Below are 27,608 nucleotides of genomic sequence, written 5' to 3'. Positions count from 1 at the left end.
TATCAAGGTTAGCCTTTGGTTTCGCCTCTAACAATGGTTGGTTGTGGTACAATGCGTCAGAAATGTGGGTTGGTGGAGCAGCTGTTGGTGCAGTGGGAAGGACTACCTTTGAAGGATGCGTCCTAGGAAGATGCTGCAAATTTGGCAGAGAAATATGGGGGGTTGCCTTCCAACCTGAGGACAAGGTTGTGTTGAATGGGATGGGCAACGTTATGGGAGTGGATGAAGATGTGGATGAAAATGATGAAAATGAAAGAAGAGTTTCAAGAAGGGTTTGGCAGCCTCCAATATGGTCCAAGGATTATGCGGCAATAGAGGTAGTTTAGTTGGTTTTGGGTTCTGATAAGTTATTAGTTAATTAGGATCTATTTCGTATTGGTTAATGGAAATAGTATTTTACATTAAGTAGGTTTCCTAGGGTCATTAGGAATGCTTGGTTTGTTAGGTATTTAAGAGTAGTAGTCTGGAAAATAGGGTATCGATTGAATTAATAAAAGTCTCTTCTTTCTCTTTATTCATATGGAACAGATCTTAACATAATTGGACTAAAATTTTGAATATGTAACCTATTAAAGTAAGTACATAGTTTTATCTCTTTCATCAAATTGTGTCTTGTGATCACATTGTGGCTTCCAACATAAACCCAAATGAATGTCTTTAAATATTTCATCTAATTCTTTCTTTCTTTTTTGTTCATATTTAGAATCACTTATTCTATTAAGAATTTTTCTGGATTTGGTTCTGGAAGGAGGAAGATTAGGAGATGTAAAATTCATCCTGAGATCTTAGTTGTTTTCATGGTGAGATTGGTGGAATGGAATGAGGCATTTGGCTTATGCAAAGGATTTTAACTATTTCAAAATAATCATCAAGCATTTATGAAACTCTTTTGATGCCAAATTGAACTAGGATTTTTTTTTTCCTCTTTTCTCTTATAGAATTGTTGCCATTTTGGTACATACAAATAAATGTCTAATATTATAAGCAATTCAATTTGAAGAAATTGGTGAGAAAACAAATTATTCCACGGGTTTAAAGATGGCCGAACCACATCCTCCCACCCAAACTTTGTCTTAAACAATTTAGTACCCAAAAAGTTTTGAAATGACAAACAACCACTTTCCATCAGAATCGGTTAGTAAAATCTGTTAATTAACATGATATTATTGATATTCTTTCATTCTTAAAAAGTAATTTTGACTTCTTAAGTTTTATAAACCCTAGTTTTTTTCTCAGTTTCTTTCCATCTCATCTCTTCATCTTCTTCGCCTCCTATTTCTCATATCTTTTTTCTTCTTCTCTTCCTTTCTTAGCTAAAATTACGAATCTAAACACGATCCTAGAAAGACAGAACTAATGACCCATTTCAAGGACTTAATACACAATACAAGATGCAAAAAATTAAAAACAACAAAACAGGGCATGGTTACAGAGGTGTTGAGTTCAAAGGGGTAGCAGCATTGGCTTCATCATCAAAGCTCCAAAGATCACCAACAATACTTTCCTGGACAATATTATTGGGCATATGTGATTGGCCATCCAGATAGGGAATCTTATAGAACTTCGTGAAATTTTCATATGCAATTAGCTCATGTGACAACTTCTGCACTTCATTCTCTTCTTCCTGAGCTTTTCGCATTTCCTCCTCTTTCACATTAAAATTAATTGTGAAAATAGTATAATGAAAATTGAAAAGAGTATTTTTGGCTACATTAAAATTACCAACATGTCCTTCATCAAACGGGTTTTACTAATTGATTCAGGCGGAAAGTGTTTGTTTGTCGTTTCAAAACTTTTTGGGTACTAAATTATCTTTTAGGCAAAGTTTGGGTGGGAGGATGTTGTTCGGCCGTTTAAAGATTTTAAGATCTTCAAATAGATTTTCTAATTCAGATTCTTCATTTCCACATTAATTCACAATTTTGCTACCGAAGCCTTATTAGGGGAACTCCATTTTCTTTTCTTACTTGACACTAAAACCTTCTTGAACTGAATTTCCTGAAAAACTAGCATTCCATTTTGGAAGACAGGTGACAAGAACTTAAATTTAAGGGTGAGCACGGGTAGCGGATAGAACCGGAACCTGGGGGTAGAATCGGAACCGGAAGCTACCTGGAACCGGTACTGTGCGGGTAGGTTCCGGTTCCAATTTTTTGGAACTGATACTGTGCGGTTCCGGTTCCGGTTCCGGTTCCGGTTCTTGTGTGTGGAGGAACCGGAATCGGAACCTGTAAAAAGGGTATCCTGTTTGGAACCTGTAGGGGGTACCCGGTTTGGAACCTGTTTGAAACCTGTTTTGGAACCTGTTTGGAACCTGCTTTGGAACCTGTTTGGAACCTGTTTGGGAACTTGGACTACAATGAAATATTTGTGAAATGTGAATAATGGAAGGTTTCTATTATTTTACATATAAAAAAATTTAAAATAGAAAAAGTTAAATTTTTAGAATAACCTAATTAAATAAATATACGAATATAATTATACTTATTATATATAAATTACACCATATTAAAAGCTTTAATATATTATAATACATTAATATTAAAGTTTTGATTAATTAAGTGAATAATTGGAATTATAATCCAATTAAAAGTGTTTTACATTTTTAATGTTATTAAAAGAATTATTTTTGAATAAAATAGTATATTTGATTGAATAATAATATATTTAGTTATTTACTTCAATTATCAAGTTCTAAGTATATCTATAATAAATTAGTAATTAATTAATTATATATGATAAATTGATAAACATTAATAAATTTAATTACTAGTTAAATATCATACTTAATCAATTATAACATTACATTATAGTTAAATGATTACTTAATTAATTATAATTTTATAACATTACTTAATTGATTTATAGTATAATTAATTATAGCATTACATTAATTGATTACTACTTAATTCTGAATTATAAGTTAACATTTAGTATATACTTAATTAAATAATTAGAAATTTAATTATTATAGCATTCATTATGATTTATAGTATAATTACTAGTCAATTATAACATTTTATTATAAACATTAGTATAAACTTATAAATGATTAAAAATTTAAGTAATATAATGTTACATTAAAAATTTATAGTATGATTACTTAATAGTTATTCACTATAACATTACATTATTGTATGATTATATAATTAATTATAACATTACATAATTAATATGATTACTTAATTGATTATGACATTATATTATAAATATTATAATTACTAATTTACTACATAACATTACATAATACTTAATTAATGATTAGAAATTTAATTAATTACACATTACATTATAAATTTGTAGTACGATTATGTATTAATTGTAACTTACATTATATAAATGATTACTTAATTAATTATAATATTCTATATAAACAAATTAATATAAATATTAATAAAGACTTATAGTATGATTACTTATTCATTGTAACATTTCACTATTTCATTATAGTATGATTAGTTGATTACATAATTAATTATAACATTACATAATTAGATGATTTTAATTGATTATGACATTATATTATAAACATTAATTATAACATTACATTATAAACACACATGATTACTTAATTAATGATTAGAAATTTAATTATTAATATTACATTATAGTTAAATAATTACTTAATTAAATTATAACATTATTAAATTACATTATATTATGATCACTTAATTAATTATAGATTACAAGTTAAATTGATTACTTAATTAGTTATAAATTTATAACATCATATTATAAACATTAGCAATTACTACATAATTATTATTAATTACTTAATTAAATAATTAAAATTTTATTAATTATAATATACATTAAATATCTATATCTGATTACTTAGTTCACTATAACATTACATTATAGTATGATCACATAATTAATTATAACATACATATTAAATGATTACTTAACGGATATGAGTTATGATATGTTTTAAACATTAGTAATTACTAATTTACTACATAAACATTACACAATACTTAATTAAATTATTAGAAATTTAATTAATTATACATTACCCTATAAATATTTCATTATAAACATTAATTAACCATTACATTATAGTTAATATTCCTCAATTAAATTAAATTTATTATATTACATTATATTATAATCACTTACTTAATTATAGCATTACATAGTTAAATGATTACATATTAGTTATGAATTTATAACATTACATTATAAAATATTATTAATTTACTGTATTATTACATTACTTAATTAAACGATTAAAATTTAATTAATTATAACTTTACCTTATATATTTAATATGATTACTTAATCATTATAACATTCCATTATAAACATTAGTATTTTTAAATGATTTGAAATTTAATTAATTTAATTATTAAATTATAGATTTAGTTATAGATACTTAATTCATTATATTTAAATTATACTATTATTGTATGATCATATAATTAATATAACATACATAATTAAATGATTACTTATTGATTTGACATTATATTTAAACATTAGTAATTTACCAATTTACACAATACTTAATTAAATGATTAGAATTTTATTAATTATAACATTAATATAAATTTATGGTATGATTACTTATTAATTATAACATTCTATTATAACAATATTACAATACTTAATTAATAATTAACAATTTAAATTACTTAAATTTACAATTTAATAACTAGTCATATGACTTAATTAATTATAACATTACAATTTACATTGTAGTATGATCACTTAATTAATTATAACATTACTAATTTATAATATTAAATTTACTAAATTATATTTAGTATATTATAAATACCCAATTGGCCAATTATAACATTAATTGTGATGAATAATTATTTGTGTTTTGGTTTTGATTGACGAATTGTATGTAAATTGTGATGAATTGATTGAATTCAAGTGTTGCTTAGAGATTACAGGTTATGAGTTACATTGGACACCAATAAATGAATAATCAAAATTTGTTAGGGGTGTATTTGTAAACTTTTAAGGTATTTTTGTTATTTTTTAAACTAATAGGGGGTAATTGATTTTTTATAGAGTACCCTGGAAAGGAACTTGAACCTGCATTTTAGGTTCCGGTTCCTTAAATTGAAGAACCTGCACTGTGCGGTTCCGGTTCCGGTTCCTTTTTTTGAGAACTGCACTGTGCGGTTCCGGTTCCAGTTCCCCCGAAAAATGGAGAGTACCCGGAACCGCTCACCCCTAAGAACTTTACTCCATTTTTACCACCTTTTCTGTTTCTTGAAGTATCATAATTCACAGTGGCAACTATTTTTCAGTTTCAACATACACAACCACATTGCAACTGATTTTTCCGGTGCAAAAAAATAAATAAATAAAAATTGAATATTAATAGACTGAAAAAATGGTTTACATCGTATAAAGAATGTCTGGTTTCAGTTCAATTGGAACTTTCTGTCACAATTTAATAATAAATCCTACAAAATCTCATAAAAATTATGAGATGATTCTCATATTTCTTCACCTAACTTAAGCATAGATCCTGAACTCCGTAATTTGTTGGCATGCTTGCGGGGAAGAGCATCTCTCTTACACCTTCAGCCTTTATAATGGGGAAAATTATACTTGTTGCATCCTTAAAAAAAAAAAAAAAAAAAATACATAAATGACATATTAGCGAAAAATTGAGTCCATTGAAAGATACACAGATCATTAAAAAACTATTGAGGCTGTCATTTCTAGTTACAAGTAGAGATACGTACCAAAATCAATCTAGCACTAATTAACATGCGTTTAGGTGAAGGAAAAGGAAGCAATAAACGTCCCACACCATAGACTGCGACGGCAAAGAAATGTTTAACCAAGCTGAGTGGACGAGGATTTAGACCGACAGTATAGCTATTGGTCCATTCGAGAAAGCACCTCCAAGGCTCAAATAGTCAAAACATGCTAGACGCAATTCATTTCTTGGTGGGTCAGGTGATGCACAAAAAACCTTGTAGAGGGCACCTGCCAATGTATTTATCGTAGATGCCACTGGCTGCAAACAAGAATCATGTAAATTCAACTTGTTTATATATCCTAGAATGATGCTATCAGAAGTTAAATCGATGAATGCTATTTACTAGGGGTAAGCACGGGTAGCGGATAAAACCGGAACCGGGGGTAAGAACCGGAACCGAAACTGGAACCTACCCAGAACCTGCACTGTGCAGGTAGGTTCCGGTTCCAATTTTTTGGAACCGCTACTGTGCGGTTCTGGTTCCGGTTCTTGCATGTGGAGGAACCGGAACCGGAACCTGTAAAAAGGGTACCCTGTTTGGAACCTGTAGGGGGTACCCGGTTTGAAACTTATTTTGGAACCTGTTTGGAACCTGTTTTGGAACCTGTTTTGGAACCTATTTGGAACGCTAGACTAGAATGAATATTTTTGAAATGTAAATAAGGGGGAGTTTTATTATTTAATATAAAAAAATTTAAAATAGAAAAAGTTAAATTTTTAGAATAACCTAATTAAATAAATATACAAATACAATTATACTTATTACATATAATTACACACATATTAAAAGCTTTAATATATTATAAACATTAATATTAAAGTTTTGATCAATTAAGTGAATATTGGAATTATGATCCATTAAAAGTGTTTTAACATTTTTAATGTTATTAAAAGAATTATTTTGAATAAAATAGTATATTTGATTGAGTAATAATATTTAGTTATTTACTTCAATTATCAAGTTCTAAGTATATCTAAATAAATAGTAATTTAATTAATTATATATGATAAATGGATAACATTAATAATTTATTACTAGTTAAATATCATACTTAAATTATAACATTCATTATAGTTAAATGATTACTTATAATTATAATTTAACATTACTTAATTAATTTATAGTATAATTAATTATATCATTATATTAATTGATTATTACTTAATTAATTAATATAAGTTAAACATAATTAAATAGTTAATTAATTGACTTATAATTAGAAATTTAATTAATTATAGCATTACATTATAGATTTTAGTATAATTCTTAATCAATTATAACATTTATTAAAAACATTAGTACAAACTTAATTAAATGATTAAAAATTTAATTAATTATAATATACATTAAAAATTTATAGTATGATTACTTAATGTAATTCACATAACATACATATAGTATGATTATATAATTAATTAAACATATTAAATTACTTAATTACTTAATGATTATGTCATTATATTATAAATATTAATATTACTAATATACATAAACATTAGCATAATACTTAATTAAGATAGAAATTTAATAACATAACATTACCTTATAACATTTCATTATAACATTAATTAGTATTACATAAGTTAAATAATACTCAATTAAATTATAATATTAGTATATTACATTATATATTATGATCACTTACTTAATTATAGCATTATATAGTTAAAGTTACATTATTACATAATTAGTTATGAATTTTAACATTACATTATAAAATTATAATTTACATATTTAATATTACTTTATAAATTTAAATAATGGGGGAGTTCTATTATTTATAATAAAAAAATTTAAATAGAAAAAATTAAATTTTTAGAATACCTAATTAAATAAATATACAATACATATACTATTACACATAATTACACCAATTAAGCTTTATAATATATTCATACTATAATAGTAAATGTAATGTTATAATGAATAAGTAATTTACTATAAATCTCTATAATTTATATTATAATTAATTAATTTAAAATCATTTGATTAATATACTAATGTTTATAATGGAATGTTATAATTGATAAGTATAAATTATTAAAATATATAAGTAATATTAAATTAATTAAATTTTTAATCGTTTAATTAAGTAATGTAATAATATAGTAAATTACTAATATTTATAATGTAATGTTATAAATTTATAACTAATTATGTAATTATGTAATCATTTAACTATATAATGTTATAATTAAGTAAGTGATCATAATATATATGTATATAATAATATTATAATTTAATTGAGTAATATTTAACTATAATGTAATACTTAATTAATGTTTATAATGAAATGTTTATAAGGTAATGTTATGATATATTAAATTTCTATCATTATAATGTAATGTTATAAATTCATACATAATTATGTAATTATGTACATAATACTATGTATGCTATAATTAAGTAAGTGATCATAATATATAATGTAATATAATAATATTATAATTTAATTGAGTAATTATTAACTATAATGTAATTCTTAATTAATGTTTATAAGGTAATGTTTTAATAATTAAATTTTTATCATTAATTAAAAATTGGTGCTAATGTTTATGTAGTAATAAGTATTTATAATGTTAAACATAAATCATAAATCATAATCTTACTTAATTAAACGATAAAAATTTAATTAATTAAAATTACCTTATATATTTTATAAATGATTACTTAATCAATTATAATATTCCATTATAAACATTAGTATATTAATCAAATGATTTTAAATTTAATTAATTATAAGATTAAATTTAGATTTAAGTATGATTTGCTTAATTCATTAACATTACATTATACTATTATAGTATGATCAATAATTATATACATTACATAATTAAATGATTACTTAATTGATTATGAGTATGTATTAGTTTTAAATATTAGTAATTAGTAATTTACTTCATAAACAATAGCACAATACTTAATTAAATGATAAGAATTAATTAATTATAAATTACCTTATAAACTTTCATTATAAACATTAATTAAGCATTACTTTATAGTTAATAATTATTCAATTAATTATAATATTATTATATTACATTGATATGATCACTTACTTAATTATAGCATATATAAGTTAAATGATTACTAATTACTTAATTAGTTATGAATTTATAATATTACATATAAACATTAGTAATTACTATACTATTACATTACTTAATAAACGATTAAAAATTTAATAATTATAACATTACTTTATATATTTGTAAATGATTACTTAATCAATTATAATATTCTATAAACATTAGTATATTAATTAAATGATTTGAAATTTAATTAATATATAAATTAAATGATTTATAGTATGATACAATTCATTATACTTTATTATATCATATAATTTATAACATTACATAATTAAATGATTACTTAATTGATTATGACATTATATTTAAACATTAGTAATTTACTAATTTATACAATACTAATCAATTATTATAACATATATTTATAAATTTATGGTTATGATATTTAATAATTATAACATTCATTATAACAATATTATACTAATTAATAAGATTAACAATTCAAGTGTTGCTTAGAGATTACAGGTATGAGTTACATTGGACACAAATGAATAAATAATGAAAATTTGTTAGGGGTGTATTTGTAAACTTATAAGGTGTTTTTGTTATTTTTTAAAACTAATAGGGGGTAATTGTATTTTTTATAGGTGTCCCCTGAAAGGAACCGGAACCTGCATTTTAGGTTCCGGTTCCTTGAATTGAAGAACCTGTACTGTGCGGTTCCGGTTCCGATTCCTTTTTGTGGAACCTGCACTGTGCGGTTCCGGTTCCCCCGAAAATGCAGGGTACCCGGAACCGCTCACCCTAGTACTATTTACCTTACGGAGGATATAGAAAGATTGGAGATGCTTGCAAAGGGCAGGTGTATCATTTAGATTGCGCAGAGGTCTAAGAAATCCTCAGTACAACAATATCAGATAAAGCCACAGTCATTCCTCTCCAGTTTAAAGGATGCGCATATTGAATGAGTCCCCTAGCAAAAGAGCACCAGGAGTGGAGACGGGGCAGCAGAAGGCATATTCTATTAGTCATTGTTCTTATGTTTCCTTTCTCAATTGCAGACATGAAAGCAGAGCAAAGTTCACGGGGAATCTGAAACATAATTATGCTTTAGTAGTAAAATAAAACAACAAACTGCAGAGAGATCAATTCAAACAAATTTCACATGCCTGAGGAGCCACCACAGTTTTTAAATAATTCGTCATTTCACCATTTGAAGTGGATGGTACTTTCTGGCCTGGTACATCTACTAAGCAGCGAACTTCAGTACTACTAATAGGATAAAACAAGATTGGCGAAGGATCTGCCAGTATGACATGCCCATGATTTTTGTATGGAAGCTCACAATTCTCCAGGATCAAACCAACAAAACAAGAGGGGATTTCAACCTGCAAAATTTGATAAGTACCATTTAATAAACTTCACTGCAAAACAATTATGGCAATAAGTAGGTTTTCTTGTGATAGCTGACACCCCAGTTTGGTAAGTAGTGGTTGTACTTTCAAACTTCCAAGAAATTCAAGCCAGTAATCAGATTGTTTAAATGCATACCAAAACAGACAAGGATACTAACCTTAGGTTTGCTGAGAGAGCGCCGCAAATTTGAACAGCAGCCGTCACATAAAACCGTGAGGGGAGCATATGCTGTCAGCTCTTGACCTGTCTTGGTTTTGTAAGTCACCCCTTTAATAATCCCCTCTTCTTCAATTAGAGATGTTACAGATCCTTGTCCCAATCGTACACTGCAAAAAACAAGAAAAATGATTTAAACAAGATGTTTGTAAATTAAATGAAATTATCTCAAACTTAGATAATTTCTATAACTTGAGCGTCAGGAGAATTTTCATTAGTGTTCAGAAAACCAATTTGAAATGAATTGGATAGGGATGCAGCTTTTTCCCTCATTCTTTGAATGAACCGGCCATTGTGAAAACTTCTTCCAGCCACATCTGAATTGAAATTCTCCAAGGGATAAGATACTTTGGTACTTTCTCCGTCTTTGTAGAGAGCATATCCAAACACTTGCTGCGCATCGATCTGATTCACACAATCTGGACGCACACACATATCACAGATTAGAATGCAAGCGTTCTAACTATAACAGAATACAGATTATACTAATTTTTTTGCTTAACTTCAAGGCCTAACTCTATCAATTTTAGGTAGCCTCCTGGTTGTAGGAGTTCACCTACAATTCTATGAGGTTCAGTCAAGTCTCTTTCAATTACATGCACTCGGCGACCATCCTGCAACAAACAGCCAAAAACCAAGGTTTTAATCATACTCAAAACCTCAGTGGACAGGCATATCTTCTTTATTCATCCAATCAATATGGCTCCTTGGACAAATTCAATGATCATTCACAATCAGAGTATTCCTGAGACTCGTCAACTTCTATTCTTGCATCAAACAGATTTAAGTGAACTAGTGCCAGAAAAGAAAGGCTAGTAATGATTTCTATTTCTTCCTTCTTATGTTATGAAACAGAGTTTAGAAGAAATGTTGTGTGAAGTTCAAAAAGAAAAGCATATCCCTAGTTTTTGAAAACAAGATGACAAATTTCAGTTTGCAGAGTTTATTACCTTTGCAAGAGTGTAAGCCAGAGCTGAACCTGCAACTCCAGCACCAACAATGATTGTATCAGTAGTGCTTCCAGTAACCTCAGCAGAGAGTGTTACATTTTCTGATCTCTTTGAAGACTCATTTTTCTGAATTCCTCATTAAAGCATCTCCACTTTTTTTCTTTTCTCTTGAACTTTGCAAGAACATCAGCCCCAAGAGAGTAGCTATAACTGTTCCCAACATAATCATTTGATAAACCATCTTAAGATATCAAGAATTAATTTTGAAAAGATGTGATGAATCTTTTAAGCTATAACTGCAGGTTTACTTTTCTCTCTGGCTTGTGTTGGTAATTTGCATGTTTACGAGTCTTTTATAGACCTGCCAACGGAACTATAACTGAATACTTTTTACCTTTCATTCAAAGGTTTATGATAGTGTTCAAAATACAAGAGCAGAGAAAAATATTTGATCCAAAAGGTCCTCCTAATGTTCAAAATGAAAAGTAATGAATACTTAGAAAAGGTCGAGGAAGAAGTCGGTCTCTGATAAACAAAATTTGTGAAAACAATTGTCATTCAAAAGATTAACAGGGCATGCTGAAATTGGTCAAAGAGAATTCATCAAATGCCAAGTAAGGTTAACAAATATTTCCAAGGCTTTCCAAATCATTGGAGCCAAACAGTGGTAGAGGAATTAAAATAATGGACTATCCAGTTCTCAGTATTAGACAAAATAAAATTATTTATATGTCTACAGCTCAAAACCTGACAAATGCTTATAGTTGAAATTGAAGTGGCGATGTTCTCAATGCTGAATACCATGTGAACTAGCTATTTGTGTCTGTTGGTTATTTTAAAATAACTATTTCATCTAATTGTCTCTTGTGATCACATTGTGATTGTGGCCCCCAAGATTAACCCAAATGAATGTCTTTAAGTATATACAATACAATTTCAACAATCACTTATTCTACCAAGGGAGCAAGAAGAATGGAATTTTGCTGGATTTGTGCACCTGAGATCTGAGTTGTTCGGAGGTTAAGCTGCCAACACATTTATTAAGACCGTTGTGCATCAGCGGCAAAGCCAGGATTTCGTTTTGGTGGAGGCAAAGAAAAAAATTTGATATATAAAAAAATTATTCATGAAAAAACGACTTTTTAATACATTAGAAGCAGCAAAATTAAAATATTGTATTTGAGATTTGAGAAAAATAAAATAAAATAAAAGCGGTGATAATGTGGGGATTTTAGTCTACTTTGATAAATAAAACAAACGGGTGATAATGTTACAACACATAATAGAAGGGTACAAATTGAAAATTTTCATAGGGTCAGTGCCTCAGTGGGCGGCTAGAGCCCATTCTCACCCCTTGGTGGCTCCTTTCCTGTTGTGCATCATCTTGAATCACGTGAATACTACCTTCCAATATCTTCAGCATTTACTTTGATATTTGGCAATGTTGTTCTTTTAATTAGAAATATTTATATTCCTGTAATAATAGATTAATAGGGCATAGGCTCTAGTATGACGTGGATTACCTCATTAAAGGAGGAGTAAACGACATTTTAGCACCCAAGGTTTGGTGATTCTATGTTCCCACCCCTGGTTTCATAAATTATAGATTATTGCCCTTAAATTAACACCATTACTTTTCTCTCAAAACAATTCCTACATCTCAAATTTCTCCAAAATAATCCTCAGAGGAGATCCCGGCCAAGCCAAAAATCCAACCTGATTCTGACACTATTGAACCTCCCCGACACCACCATCAACATCCCCTCATCCTTCTCATCAAAATGGCATTTACTCTTAAAGAAACAAACCAAAGAATGATATGGAACAGTTGAAGTAAAAATTCTGTATTTGGGTACCATGCATATTAAATAAATCTTTATTTGGATATTATGTTAATTGAAATAAAGGGAGAGCAACTTTTTCAACCCCAAGGTTTGGCAAAACAACACTTTCCCACCCATCAAGTTTCAAAATGACATTTTCCCACCCTCCATCAAGTTCTGTTAGTATTTTTTGTTAATATTTGACCGAAAAGACAATACCCTTACATATTTGACTTCATAATTTTTTATTATTTTTGTCATATCAACAGAACAATTATCAAAATATACACTCTTTAAATATGAAATTACTAGTATGCCCTCCACTTTATATGATAATTAAATTACCAATTTGTCCTTGTTTTTAATTAAAAATAATGTTTCAAATGTATGAAGTTACCGTTGGATTTTTAAAAATTTTAAAACCTATAGAATTACCGTTTTGTCCTTATAGTTGTTGAAACCCTAAATTGGCATTTATATTTAAATTTTGTCAATTTAAACCCCAATTAAACAAAGTACTAGCGTTACTAATATTTGAAAACGAGAATCCAAATTGTAAAATTGCAGTGCATATATATATATATATGTGTGTGTGTGTGTGTGTGTGTGTGTGTGTGTGTGAAACCCAATACGAATAGGAAATTCAATAACAAGACAGTAGGTTTCCACAAACTGTGTGCAAAGATAAAAAATAGTATTGTAGAACTAATAGAGAAGAAAAAGTGTAAAAACCAAGTAGCCACAAATTACAAAAATTTCATAGAGGAAGCTTTGCCTTATCGGATCAGGGGATTTAATTTTATAATGAAATCTAGCGATCATTATTTTTCTCTCACTCGTTGTCGTAGCCAATCGTCACTCGCCCTTTCAAACCTTTTTTTGTTAGTCGTCGTCATAGTCGCTAAGCTTAAGTCCCCAATCGCTTTAGTTTCGAAGAATAGGAAGAACACAAAATCTGCTTTTTGTTAGTCCACAGAATTGTTGTCCATTCAAACCACTACCATAATCACTCTATCTCAGCCCAAGAAGACACCAAAATAGAAGGCAACTGCGTTTGGAAAAGAAGCCAATATGTTGTACCCTTATTACGTATGATGAGCAGAAGAAAGGGTTACGACAGAAGAGGGAGAGAACCCTTCAATTTCAGAGAGCAACGAGAGTTACAATTGAACTCTAGGTTAGTTGTTTCAGTTTAAGAGATCGGAGAGAGAGAGAGACAGAGAGTTACAAACATGTGCAACACTATAGAAGAATTGGAGATAATGCACAATAATAAGCCAAACCTGAGCATGTAAATCTAGGTCTGGTTGCTTATTGGAATCTAATTTCTTGATGACTACAGACTGGCCACTTCTCAGAGCACTGAAATACACTCTTCCATATGAGCCCTCACCAACTAATGCAGTCTTTATTAAAATTATCTACTTTTTCCTTGAGTCAATCAATTGAAATGTTGATTTGGAATTGTTTTTTTTTTTTTTTTTTTTTTTACGGTTAGCACCAAAAAAATAAGGCCCAAACAAACAATGTCACTTATAAAAAATTGAGTTTTCTGTTATAAAAAAGGGTAACAAACATTCCAATACAATCTCAGTTCCTTAATACACGCTGTTAAGAAGCTTACAGATTATTATAACAGTAATAATAAACGGAGATCCTTAATTTTACAATATAAGGGAAAAAAATGTCAAATGGACTTTTCATGTCAATAACTTTAGAGTCAGAAATGCCATTACAGAGTAAAAAATCATCTTTAATGAAATGGATCCTTAGAACACATTGCTAGAATGAGTATTATGTGCACTCAGAATGGAAATAGTCTATATTGTTCATATCCAACAAATACAAATTTAGATATACTGAGAAACAAAGAACACTATCTAACCTGCTCAAGGCTATTGTAATCATCATTTATCTTTGAATATTTCCTTTCCAATTTCCTTTTTGACTCAACGACCCAACCATAGTCATTTTGAGGAGGCGCATAATGCTGCTGTGACACATAATCTTGGCTTAGTTGAGCATATGTTGGCGGTGGATAATTGTGTGACACCATGAACGTGAACTAGATCCAAAAGAAGACTGTCGAGAACTTGTTTGTTTTTAAAGTATCCCACCCATTAGCTATTTGACTGATAGATATTCTGAAATATCAAGCAAACGAAAACATAATTAAGAGAGCTTATCTAAAAGGACTTTTTCAAGCAGATTCATCAATACCATGAAAACACAAGCTGAATAGAAATGAAAATCTCAATGACGCAATCTACTACATAATTTAATGACAACAAAAGTGATTGAAAACTACTCAATCATCTTATATCAATATACATGTCGTTTTCTCATATTAGAACGCTTTTTTCCCTCATGGAAAATTCAAGGTTCGGAAAACTTTTTAATTTATAGTTAGTCAAAATGTGGGAACAGGGAGGAAAAAAATGACAATTGAATTTAGACATTGCAAGAAATTAAAGATAGGAAATGAGACCATTAGAAGCGAAATCAACAATGTATAATAACGATACAACATCTTAATGCTACAATTTAAGCAATATAAACTCCAAAAAGTTTCAAAATTCAATCAAAGCTTTGCAAAGTTTGGTCATCGAGTAGTTACTACAAATAACAATAGATAGATTTTCGACTACTTAGCCCTTACATAATCTAACAATGCATTTCCTCTAAATTCAAAACTACCCATTATCTTTAACTCCAAATTCAACAAGAATATTGAATGCCCAACTAAGCTTCTGATGAGTTCAAATCTTCACCACCATTTCCAACCCAAAAAACAAAAAGCAATGAAAGTTGAAGTAAACACACTTGTTAAAAGAGAGGAGACGGAAAGGGAAAATATATATGTGTAGTGTAGATAAATATAAGTTGATATAGACATACCTTAGTGAAATTTTGTAAGGTTCTGCAACAAGGTTAGAGCGTTGAGAGTGAGTGTCAATGGGCGGAAATACCCATGTCAAAGTGGTGCTATAGTATATTAAAAAGTAGGTCGGACAAAAGATGAAAAAGAAGCCAATACGGTATATCTACGATGAGCAGAAGAAAGGGTGGAGATGTGTTGATCACACAACCAATAACCCGATCGCAATGGTTTTAGTTATAGAAAGCAGAGAGAGAAAAGGCAGCCAACCATTCAGGCGACACTCACTGAGATTTCAATTTTTTATTTTTTATTTTTGCGGCTAGATTAAAATTGACCCTATTACCCTTTTTTATAACAAAAAACCCTAACGGAATCTGACTGAGGGTAGGAAAGTGTTATTTTGAAACTTGACGGTGGGAAAGTGTCATTTTGAAACCTGACGGGTGGGAAAATGTCGTTTCACCTAAAATAAACTAAAAGACAGTCCCAACAACAGTCTCGTTTAAATTTTGATATCCACATGATAGGAGCCATCAGCCATGCATTCGCAGACAAAAAAAAAGCCTTGAGCATAAAGTTTTGGGATTCCCAGGAATCTAAAAACTTGCTTAATTAATTGAAGTCAAATCCTGGCAGCGGAATACATCCATTTTTATTAAAAATCTGGGTTATGGGTTAATTTATGTTTGAAGAAATCTTTAAAATTTTGAAGCAGCTTCTCATCTTTGATGCCAACTTGAGCCTGCATTTATGGTTTCATTAGGCAGTACAATTGACTTGCCCACTTCGTCAAATTTCGGGTGAACTTGTGCTTTGTAGAAAAGTTTGTTCAGAGGTTGAGAAAGTCAACCAAATTTAAATTTATTAGGATTATTATGTATCAACTTGAATGATATACTGCCACACTGGGTTCTGTTCAGCTTTATAATTCTTGTTTTTTCAATTCTTTAACTGCCTTTCTCTAAGTTCCTTCATCATTCAAACCAGCAAAGTTGTAAGTAAGAAACACCATATTTGGTTTTTGGGACGGAATAAAACCTTCAATAACTGAGTAATCTTGCAGAACAGGATATTGCTCCGTTCCTCCTTATGGTTGCTTAATGAAAAAATGTCTATCGCCATGTTTTCCATTTCATGAAGATCCATAATTTGAATTCCCCTACTCATAACATTAGGATTGACTGCATGTTTTCTTTCTACAGAATGTGATACTGTCTGCATTAAACATTTCTTGTATGAAAATGTATACACATTCACAAGGATAAACTAGCCTATCATTGTTATTCCTTACGGATATGGTCACTGCAGTTCACAATAGCTACTTTTTTTCCCCTCAATTTAAGCATAAACAATCACAATATAAGTTCATTGCCAGTGAAAAAGCATGTTAGAGAATAAACAAATAGTTTATAATACACAGAGAATGTTAAGTTTCAACATACACAATCACATTGTAAGTCCTTTTTCCAGTGTAAAAGGCATGTTAATAAACTGAATAACTAATTTACATTGTACAAAGAATGTCTAGTTTCAGTTCAATTCGAACTTTCTGTCATATATTGAGAACAAATCCTACAAATATAATAAAAATTGTTTGATGATTCTCATATTTCTTCACCTAACTTAAGCATAGATCCTGAACTGTGTAATGTGTTGGCATGGTCGCAGGGAAGAGCATCTCTCTTACACCTTCAGCCTTCATAATCGGGAAAATTATACTTGATGCATCCTGAAAAAGAACAGAATTGACAAATTATGAAAAAAAGTTGAATCCATTAGAAGATACACAAATCAGTGATAAATTATTTAGGCCATTTAAAGTTACAAAGCAGAAGACATACGTACCAAAATCAGTCTAGCACCAATCAACATGCGTTTAGGTGAAGGAAATGGAAGCAATAAACGTCCCACACCATAGATTGCGACAGCAAAGAAATGGCTAACCAAACTGAGTGGACGAGGATTTAGACCAGAGAGTATAGCTATTGGTCCGTTCGTGAAACCACCTCCAAGGCTCAAATAGTCAAAACATGCTTTCCGTAATTCATTTCTTGATGGATCAGGTGATGCACAAAAAACTTTGTAGAGGGCACCAGCTAATGTATTTATTGTAGATGCCACTGGCTGCAAATGAGAATCATGTAAATCCAACAGTGATCTATAAATACCATAGCCAAAGCATAGACATTGTCAGATGTTGAATAGATGAATGCTACTTACCTTACGGAGGGTGTAGAAAGATTCCAGATACTGCAAAGGTCATGGGTGGTCATCATATTAGCCGGGGTGCGGGGCGCCAGAGGGGCGGGTTAGGGGGGAGAGGATAGGTCTTAACAATCCCTTAGTAACAATTCAGATAACCACAGTCTTCCTCCTCCAGTTAGGATGCCGCATATTGAACGATCGTCCCCAAGAAAGAGCACCGGGAGTAGTGCGAACGGGGCAAGGCATGCTTCTATTAGTCATTGTTCTGATGTTTCCTTTATCATTGCAGCGATGAAAGCAAGTGGAGTTCATGGGGAATCGAAACATGCAAGTTTCGATAGTATTAGGAATCAGTCACAAGCTAATTCAATTTTGTTAAGAAAATTTAAAACTTAAAATTGTTTTTTCATCGCCGAATCACCATATACTTTAAGGAATAAGCAAATGTGACATCTCATTCACTTGATTTGCAAAAGAACACATTAAACTAATTATGCATAGTAGTAAAATTAACAACTGTGTAGAGATCATTCAAACAAATTACACATACCTGGGACCACCACGTTTTTAAATAATTTGTCATTTCACCATTTGAATTGATGGTACTTCTGGCCTGGTACATCTACTAAGCAGCGCACTTAAACTACTAATAGGATAAAACAAGATTGGAGAAGGATCTGCCAGTATACATGCCATGATTTTTGTATGGAGGAGCTCACAATCTCCAGGATCAAACCAACAAAACAAGAGGGGATTTCAACCTAAAAGATAAGTACCCTATAATAACCTCTAGTGCAAAACAATTATAGCAATAAGTAGGTTTTCTGTGATAGCTGAAACCCAGCTTGTAAGTAGGTTGTACTTTCAAACTACCAAATTCAAGTCATTAATCGATTGTTGAAATGCTACCAAACAGACAAGGATCTAACCTTAGGTTTGCTGAGAGAGCGCCGAAATTTGAACAACAGCCATCACATACTAACCGTGAGGGTACATATTGTCACTCTTGACCTGTCTTGTTTTGTATGTCCCCCTTTAATAATCCCCTCTTCTTCAATTAGAGATGTTACAGTTCCTTGTTCCAATCTTACACTGCGCGAAAAAGAAAAATTTTTAAACAAAATGCTGATATGATATTGCTTTGAAAGATAAGTTAAGATAACTTTGCAGCGTTACCCAGGAATATCAAACTATGAGATTTGTAATGGCTAGCCTGGAGGAACATACGTGTAAACTTTAAAGCTTCGTCTTATGAACAGAGAAGCAATTTGAAAGAGATGTTCGAGGAGAAACTTTACTTGGATAGAGACGCAGCTTTTTCTCTCATTCTTTGAATGAACCGCCATTGTGAAAGCTTCTTCCAGCCACATCTGAATGGAAATTCTCCAAGGATAAAGATACTTTGTTACTTTTTCCATCTTTGTAGAGAGCATATCCAAACTTGTCTGTGCATCAATCGTATTCCACATCTGCAGCCACACAAACATTTTCACGATTAGAATAGAGTGTTTGTAGCCATAATATGAGAAGACCAAAGGCACAGTGATTGAGCTTAATTTGTGCTTACCCTCAAGACCCAACTCTATCAACTTGAGGTAGCCTCCTGGTTGTAGGATTCACCCAATTCTGTCAGTTCATCAAGTCTCTTTCAATCACATGCACTCGGCGACCATCCTGCAACATACAGCTGAAATTAAATCAAGTTCTGATATCATACTCAAACAAGTATGGATATGATATTCTTCATTCATCCAATCAATATCCTCCTTTTGTCAATATGTGATCTTCATCAAACAGATTCAGTGAACTTACTAAGAAAACAAAGGCTGGAAATAAAGATGTTAGTTTTCTATTTCTTCCTTCTATGCTTCTTGGCAATCACACAGAGTTTTAAAGAAATCCAAAAAAGCTCTCAGAATAAGGAAAAAAGCATATTCCTAGTCTTTAAAAAAAGAAAACCAATTTCACATTGCAGTGTAACTACCTTGGCAAGATGTAAGCCAGAGCTGAACCGCAACTCCAGCACCAACAATATTTATCTGGCTTCCGGAACCTCCGAATGGTGTGTTACATTATACTGATTCCTTCGAACTTTATTTCTCTGAATCTTCATAAATCATATTTACTCTTTTTCTTTTCTCTCGAACTTTGCAAGAAAAGGAGCCCCAAGTATGATGCTAAAAGTGCTCCAAACATCATCATCAACTGATAATCCATCTTCATATAAGGAATGTGCAGATATTTCTTGGTGCAAGTTTGCTTTCTCTCTTTGCTTGTGTTGCAATATGCTCTGTTACCGAAGCCTTTTATAGAGCCTAGCATGAAAACACTATAACTCATACTTGTTAGCTTTCATTCAAAGGGTTGCTAGTGTTCAAAGTCACGAGCAGAAACAATTTGGAACCAAAGGTTCCTGCTAGTGTTCAAAATGAAAATGAATGAATGCTTACAGTGTTTAGGAAAGTCGGTGTGTGTGTGAAATATAGTCAAGAGACAAAATTGGAAAGACAAAACAGGACATAGTGGCAACCGGTCAAAGAGACTGTTGTTTTCCTGGGAACTGGGATCTTGGAAACTTTATAGTCCTTAAATGCCTAGTAAAGTTACAAATATTTCACAGCTTTCGAAATCTAGAGACCAAACGGGAAAATGACAAATTTCATCCATGAAGTTTGGCTTAGTAAATGTGTCTACCAAAAGTTTTTAGTAAGTTTAGTCCCTGCGTAACATTTTGGTCCCTCTGATTAGCTAATCCTCTGATTAGCAATTAACAACCTTAGGCACCAACATGTCTTTATAGGAACCCAGCATTACTAAAAGATTCCTAAAAAACTAAAATTTCATTAAGCCAACCATAATTTTGAGAATGATATGGCCGTAGGGGTGTTACGTGCGAAAAACTCTAAACTTGATAAGCACCGTCACTTTACGAACCTGAGGGATGGTTAAGGAAATTTACTCTTCCTTTGTTTTTGCAACCTCAATGATATTTGTAATTTATAAAACCTTAGGGGGATTGTGAGATTAAAGAAATTAGAGCCATTGACCATTTTTCCACATAACAAAATACAAATTAAGAGTAACGGTTTTTCCCATCCAAATAATACTTAATGACCTTTCCCATCGACAAACTTTTTAAAATAACCATTTTACTATCTAAATTTATATCCTGCTTCCGATTCTTGTATTGTTACGACCCCACACAACCATTCTCTTCTCCGATCATCACTCCACCAAACCTCTCACCTCTACTCTCGCTACCCCGCCCCGTCACTTCGTAGGCAATCAACGATAGGATTGGCGCAATTGCTCCTCTCAAGTAATCTTATTAATCATAACCCCAAATCAAATCCTTCCACACCAAAGACTCATGGCTTCCCCTCTTCAAAAGCTCTAGCAATTTCTGACCGAGTTTATTCTCTATTTACCATTGGAATATAATTGGATAGTAGTTGATGATTTTAAAGTTTACGGGTGGAAAACTGTATTAGGCCATCATTTGGATGGGAAAGTCGTTAACTACTCTACAAATTAACCCATGTTTGAAATTCTCATAAATTAACAACCCAAGACCCATATATATATATACTAAAACTTATTTTCTCATTTCTCTCCACTTTAATTTTCTTCCTAGTTCCCACGATCTCTATGTACTTTTTTAGAAGCTAAATTACTTAAGCTAGATTTTCGAATTGTTTGTAAAAAGTATTTTTTTGATGTTGTTGTTATTTTGGTTTAAGGTTATATAGTGAGAGGCGAGTCCGGACAACATTAGGATAATTGGAACCTTTTTTTTATCTTATTTTTTTCATTAGGTGACAGCGGCTGTTGGATTTTTACTAGCGTTCAAAGTGGAACGCTTTTTATCTTATTCTGCTTTTGAAGATTAAAGGAAGTTTCCTTAAATTTATCCTCATTTCTAAAGTTTTGGAATAGATTTCGACTGTGTCCTATTTTTTTTTTTTTTTTTTTTTTTATAAATTAATGAAAAGAGGGATATTGCTTATGAAAATAGGCAACTAAGCTTTTTTTTCATCTTTCTGTATAATTAAGTTTAACAACACAACTTTCCTGTGGCAACTTGGATTCTCCACTGTATTCCTTATAATAAGCGGTCTCCGATGCTTCCCACAGAAACACAAGTTACAACAAACTAAGAAAAGCCAAATAAATTTACTTGTTTGTTGGGTACCTAATGTAGCCAAAATGTGTCCATTTTGAAACTTAGTTACATTCTTCAACTCTAGCACATCCAACGTCTTGATATCTCCTGCTGTAACATAACCCCAAAAATATGCATTCTTTTGTACATTTTCACCCATTCATCTCTTATTGGTCTCACTTGCTGAATTATAATTGCTCAAGAAATGATCCACTCCTTCAACCTTTTAACAATGAAATCATTCACCCCACAAAATTTACTTCTTAGCTTCACACTGTTGGCTCCAACCCCGCGGGCCTTTCTCCGATGGGCAAGCAACACTGTGATATTCATCACACACCCCGAAATGGTCCCGAGGAATCTCTCTTGGCAATTGGCACTCATTTTCCTCAAATTGAATCTCTGGAGAAGGAGTGAAAGTTTCTTCCATGCGCTCCAAGTAACCTGTCGTAGAAGTGAAGATCCTGAGATGACAATGTGCGCCTTCTCCAAAACACGACTGCCGCCAGTTGATTTCTCTAGAGTTAGTTCATAAGCTAAACCCTCACCGTACTCTGGCTCAGAATTGAATTTCACATACTCAAGAGAGCCCTGTTTACTCCACAGTTCTGACAACCGAGTAGAGAACAGGGTGTGGGGAGTTTTTATTAATTTGATAACAACGCCATCGTTTCGACTCCATTACCAAACTATTAAGCCCACTTTGTTTTCTTTAGCGGATAGCTCGGCTCACGAGCTTCCTCCAACGCGGCGAGATTGGCGCACCAAAGAGTATCAGTTGGGTGGTCGAACTTTGCCAAATGAATTTGCCCTTAAAACTTATTAAACAATAGATTAGGTTTATTTCTTTCATATCTCCCGAATTGTCCATCTTTACTTGCACCAAGATATTCTGTTTCAGAATTTTCAACAATTAATGACAAGATTTAGAGCATTTTCATTTTAATCATTCTTTCCAGACTAAAAATTTGAACCACGTTTTTGATCTGCAAAACACTTGACGTTAACTTTCAAGTAGTAATTTATTATAACTATAATATATTATTGATGTCTCAAATCGGTACATTCAGAAATTTCTTCATGTTCTTTTGGTCCAATCTTTCAACAGGAGACGGCTTTACTTATTAATCAAAGGATTGTTGGACACTTGAGTACGGGTACAATTACTGGATTATATATATATAATATTATGGATAACAATGCCACAACAAGAAGAGAAATTGTAAAATAGTTTAACCAATTTGCCGAAAAGGATAAGAGGTTTCCCTGGTGTCCACGCCCAAGAGTTTTGACGCAGCGGAATGGCCCGGGTGCACCCAACACTCGCAGAGAGGGGTAAGCCTACACGTGTGACATTCACTGGTCAAAGTCTACTGGTTTTTTTTGTCATGCCATGGACTCATTCGAAGCAGCTCCAACTCCCAACCAGTTTGTGTGGGATGGCTAATCCCTTCTTCTATGAAGGACTCATAAACTCCTTTCCCAAAGCACCTCCGTCCTCAGATTCGTATGAAGCATTGTCAAGTGCCAGGAGGAAACACACATGTGTCTCAACTATCACACCACATGTGAATGCTTCGTGAAACCACTCAACCATGTACACTCGCTCTCCACACTTGCGGCTTTTGTCACAACATTGGCGGAATAGCGTGACAAAAGCACACAAATGGTTCCCTTCGTATGTGTGTCATATGGGCTTGAACAAAATACCATCTGGAACAAGTATCCTGTTCCCCTTGTTCAGATTTCACGGACAGGTTAGTGAAGGTTCAATTTTCCCTAAATTAGACGGCAGTCAGGGTATTGGCAGTCAAATTGTTGCGAGCGATGAGCCTAAGACCACTTGTGTGCCAGTTATGGTTCATATGATTTTTTTAGTCATATCGTTTGGCTTGACAAATGCCAACTACATTCTATAATTGATGAATGATGTGCTATTGAGTTCTTGAATGAATTTTGTGGTTTGTATTTAGAGATAGTGTTATCTATAGTCAGGATTTGGATGATATTTGGTTCACTTGAGAGGGAATGATGCAATTGAGAGAGCATCAATTGTATGTGAAGATGGAGAAATGTGAATTTGCTAGATAGGAATCATGTTCTTGGGGCACTTGGTGATTAAAGGCCAAGTTAGGATGGATCCAAAGAAGTGTAGGCAATAATGGAATGGCCAACTGCTACAGAGGTCCCCGATTTGAAATCTTTCTTGGGTTTGGAAAATTTTACCACAAGCTCATTGCGGGGTGCTTAAGAAGCAGAGTCGTTGACTGATTTGTTGAAGAAATGGCAACGGTGGGAGTGGACAGAAACATGTATCACGACTTCAATGTTGAGAAAGCCATTGCCTCAGAATCGGTGTTGAGGTGGCCTATTTTGAGGTTACCATTTAAGTGTCATACATGCTTCAGAGAAGCTATTAGTGGGGTGTTGGTACAAGAAAGACATCCTAGTTGCTTTGGAGTCGAAGTTGAATGGGCTCAAGCAGTGGTATTCTGCTCATGAGAAAGAAATGGTGGATGTTGTGCATAGCTTGCGTATGGCAACTGTATTTGTTGGGCACAAAGTTTGTGGTGATAACAAATAAGTGCCACACTTTCTTTAAAACAACCAAAAACGGTCCGACGCAGGATCTTTTGCTAAATTGACTTTACATGGCAGCATAAGCTTGTGATCACAATCGGTTTGCCGATGCTTTTGAGTAGAAAGAAGTTTTATTGCTACTCTATATGTAATAACCTGTGTGGAATTTGACATTTTGGATAGGTTACAAGGGGCAACCCAAACAAGATGCGAGTACAAGGACTTGTTGACACAGATTCATGATGGGAGTTATACGACGACATTGGTTAGAGGATGGGTTTTGTTAATGCAAAGGTATAGATTGTATGTTGCAAACAGGGTGTATTTGGCGACTTTATACCAAAAGAGTTCTGATGCACAGGGCAGTCATCTCGTAGAGAAAGAACTTAGTTTTTGTTGACAATGGATATTATGGGGCCTAAGATGGAAGTTTACATTGAGTCTTATGTCAAGACTGTCTTGCTTGTCATTAGTATAAGACTGAAAGAGGAGAGGAAGGTATAGGTTGTTGCAGCCCATGCCCATTCCCGAGAGTCCATTGGGTGTCAACCTCTCTTGATTTTATCAGCAGGTTCCCAAAGGTGGAAGGTATGTCTTTTTGTCTTATTGTGTGGACAAATTTTCTAAGTATGTAGTTCTCGTGGCAAACCAGATGCAATGTATATCAGAGACAGCTGCTGCCTTGTTTTATAAAAATGTGGTGAAGTTTTTGGGTGTACAGGATTTGGTTGACCAAGATGAGAGTTTACTGAACGATTTTGGATGCTGCCTTTTTAACATGATAGGAACTGAATTGAAGTTTTCTATAGCTAATCATCCACAAATGGATGTCAGACTGAATGGTGAATCATTGTTTAAGGAATCTCTTCGCTTATGTGATTGCTAGCCAATGGAATTGGCTAGATTTGTAGACTCTTGGCAGTTTTTTTATAATCTTCATAAATTGTCTTCAACAGAGTTAAGTCCCTTTGAGTTGGTGTAGGGATAGCATCCTTTGACCCCTATAGAGATTGCAAAACAGCCAATAAGGGAAAAATTTCTCTTCTTTTGTTGATCGGGTGGAAAAGTAGGCAAGAGCTTTTAGATTAAGCTCAAGACAATTTGCAAAAGGCAAGCAAACAAATGAAGTAGTTGTGGGTGCTAAGAGGAGACCTTTAGAATTTGATATAGGTGATCAGGTGTCTACTCAAACCCACTCCTAGAGGGGGTTTGAAGAAAATCAATAGTCAAAGGAGTCACAGGGGTTGCTATTGAAATAATGATGGATCATTTGAGGTTGTAAGCAAATATGTGGTTATTGCTTATGGTTAAAGCCGCCTGAATAAATCAATTATCTCCCATATCATGTGATTTCTTGAAACCATTCCATGAAAACAAAGGGGATTCGCACAGACCCAAGCTAAGAGCCTCCTCCTATGATCAGGAAATATTCGATGAAGAAATTGAGAAAATCTTAGATCATCGGATGATGAGCATCATAAGAAGATCGTTGATTGGTATTTGGTGAAATGGGAAAGGGGTAAAGAATAGTTAAATTTTGTGGGAAAGAGATATTGACTTGTGGCAGTTTGAGGAGATTGTGTAGGTTACATTTCTTACCGTTCTGACGAGGACATCGGGCTCTTTTGGCGAGGGAGGTTGTGTGACCTATGGGTCAAGCAGGTCGCTTTCATCCTTGGCCACAGGCCTTGCAGATATGTGCTGGACATACCAAATGAGGAGGTGTGGGTTAGACATGTCGTGTTTGAGCGTCGGACGTCAAGCACGCGCTGATGCAAATGGTGAGAAACAATCCCTTAGCTTGCCAGTGTGGCACTTGCAAGCACATACTTGTGCGGAAAAACATGTATTGGCACAGCGTTGGGGCGTCCATGAGCAGGACAAGCATGCTGGGCTAGGACATGTACAAGTGGGTAATGTGAGCAGGCAGGCATGCAATGTACTTGTGGCGTGTGGCATGTGCTACTGACTGGTGAATGCTTAACATTGTATAGCCCAAAGTGTAAGTTTGCCCAGTTACGTAAGGTAGCCCTAGTCATTAAAGACGCAACCTCGTAAAGTAAGCCCAACTCATGGAGAGGGCTGACTCGTGTGTGATCTAACCGTAGAATATGCCAGCCCATAAAGAATGAACCTTCTCAACAAAGTGGGTCCATATGATGTTCATCCACAGATGATATAAATGTAGCCTAACGCGATTGGCTAAGCAGTGGGCTTTATTTAGTATGTATTTATCGTTATTGGCCTACAAGTCCAATACGATTTTTAAACCCATACAAGATGTGAATACACTTGCTTTGACAAAATAATTTGCATAAACGCGTACAGACCTAAATTTCATTCACTAGTAATACAGATATGACAACTTAACACTTCCCAGTAAATTCCAAGTAGAAAAGTACTTTTCTTTCATTTATTTCAAAAGGCTAATTTGTAGAAACGCTAGAGCCTAAACTCTTGATATGGTCAGAAGAGGAACCTAACGTCAAATAAAACAGAACTCTGATATTTTCATTATATATTGCGTGTTTCATATTCACATGGTAGCATTAATGCAAGAGGAATCTTGCACCAAATAATAGCAGAGGAACTATAGTCAAGATGAAAGATGTGA

General features: G+C 32.4%; 2 pseudogenes; both read right to left on the bottom strand.

Moving 5' to 3' along the window:
* Window positions 1-1,426: 1,426 nt before the first annotated feature.
* Window positions 1,427-15,222, bottom strand: LOC116109255 (annotated as a pseudogene).
* A 2,421-nt stretch (window positions 15,223-17,643) lies between these two features.
* Window positions 17,644-24,011, bottom strand: LOC116109254 (annotated as a pseudogene).
* Between the last annotated feature and the right edge of the window lie 3,597 nt (window positions 24,012-27,608).

This window comes from Pistacia vera, unplaced genomic scaffold (assembly GCF_008641045.1).
Source record: "Pistacia vera cultivar Batoury unplaced genomic scaffold, PisVer_v2 Contig577, whole genome shotgun sequence".
NCBI lineage: Eukaryota > Viridiplantae > Streptophyta > Magnoliopsida > Sapindales > Anacardiaceae > Pistacia > Pistacia vera.
This window is presented reverse-complemented; position numbering and strand designations above follow the sequence as displayed.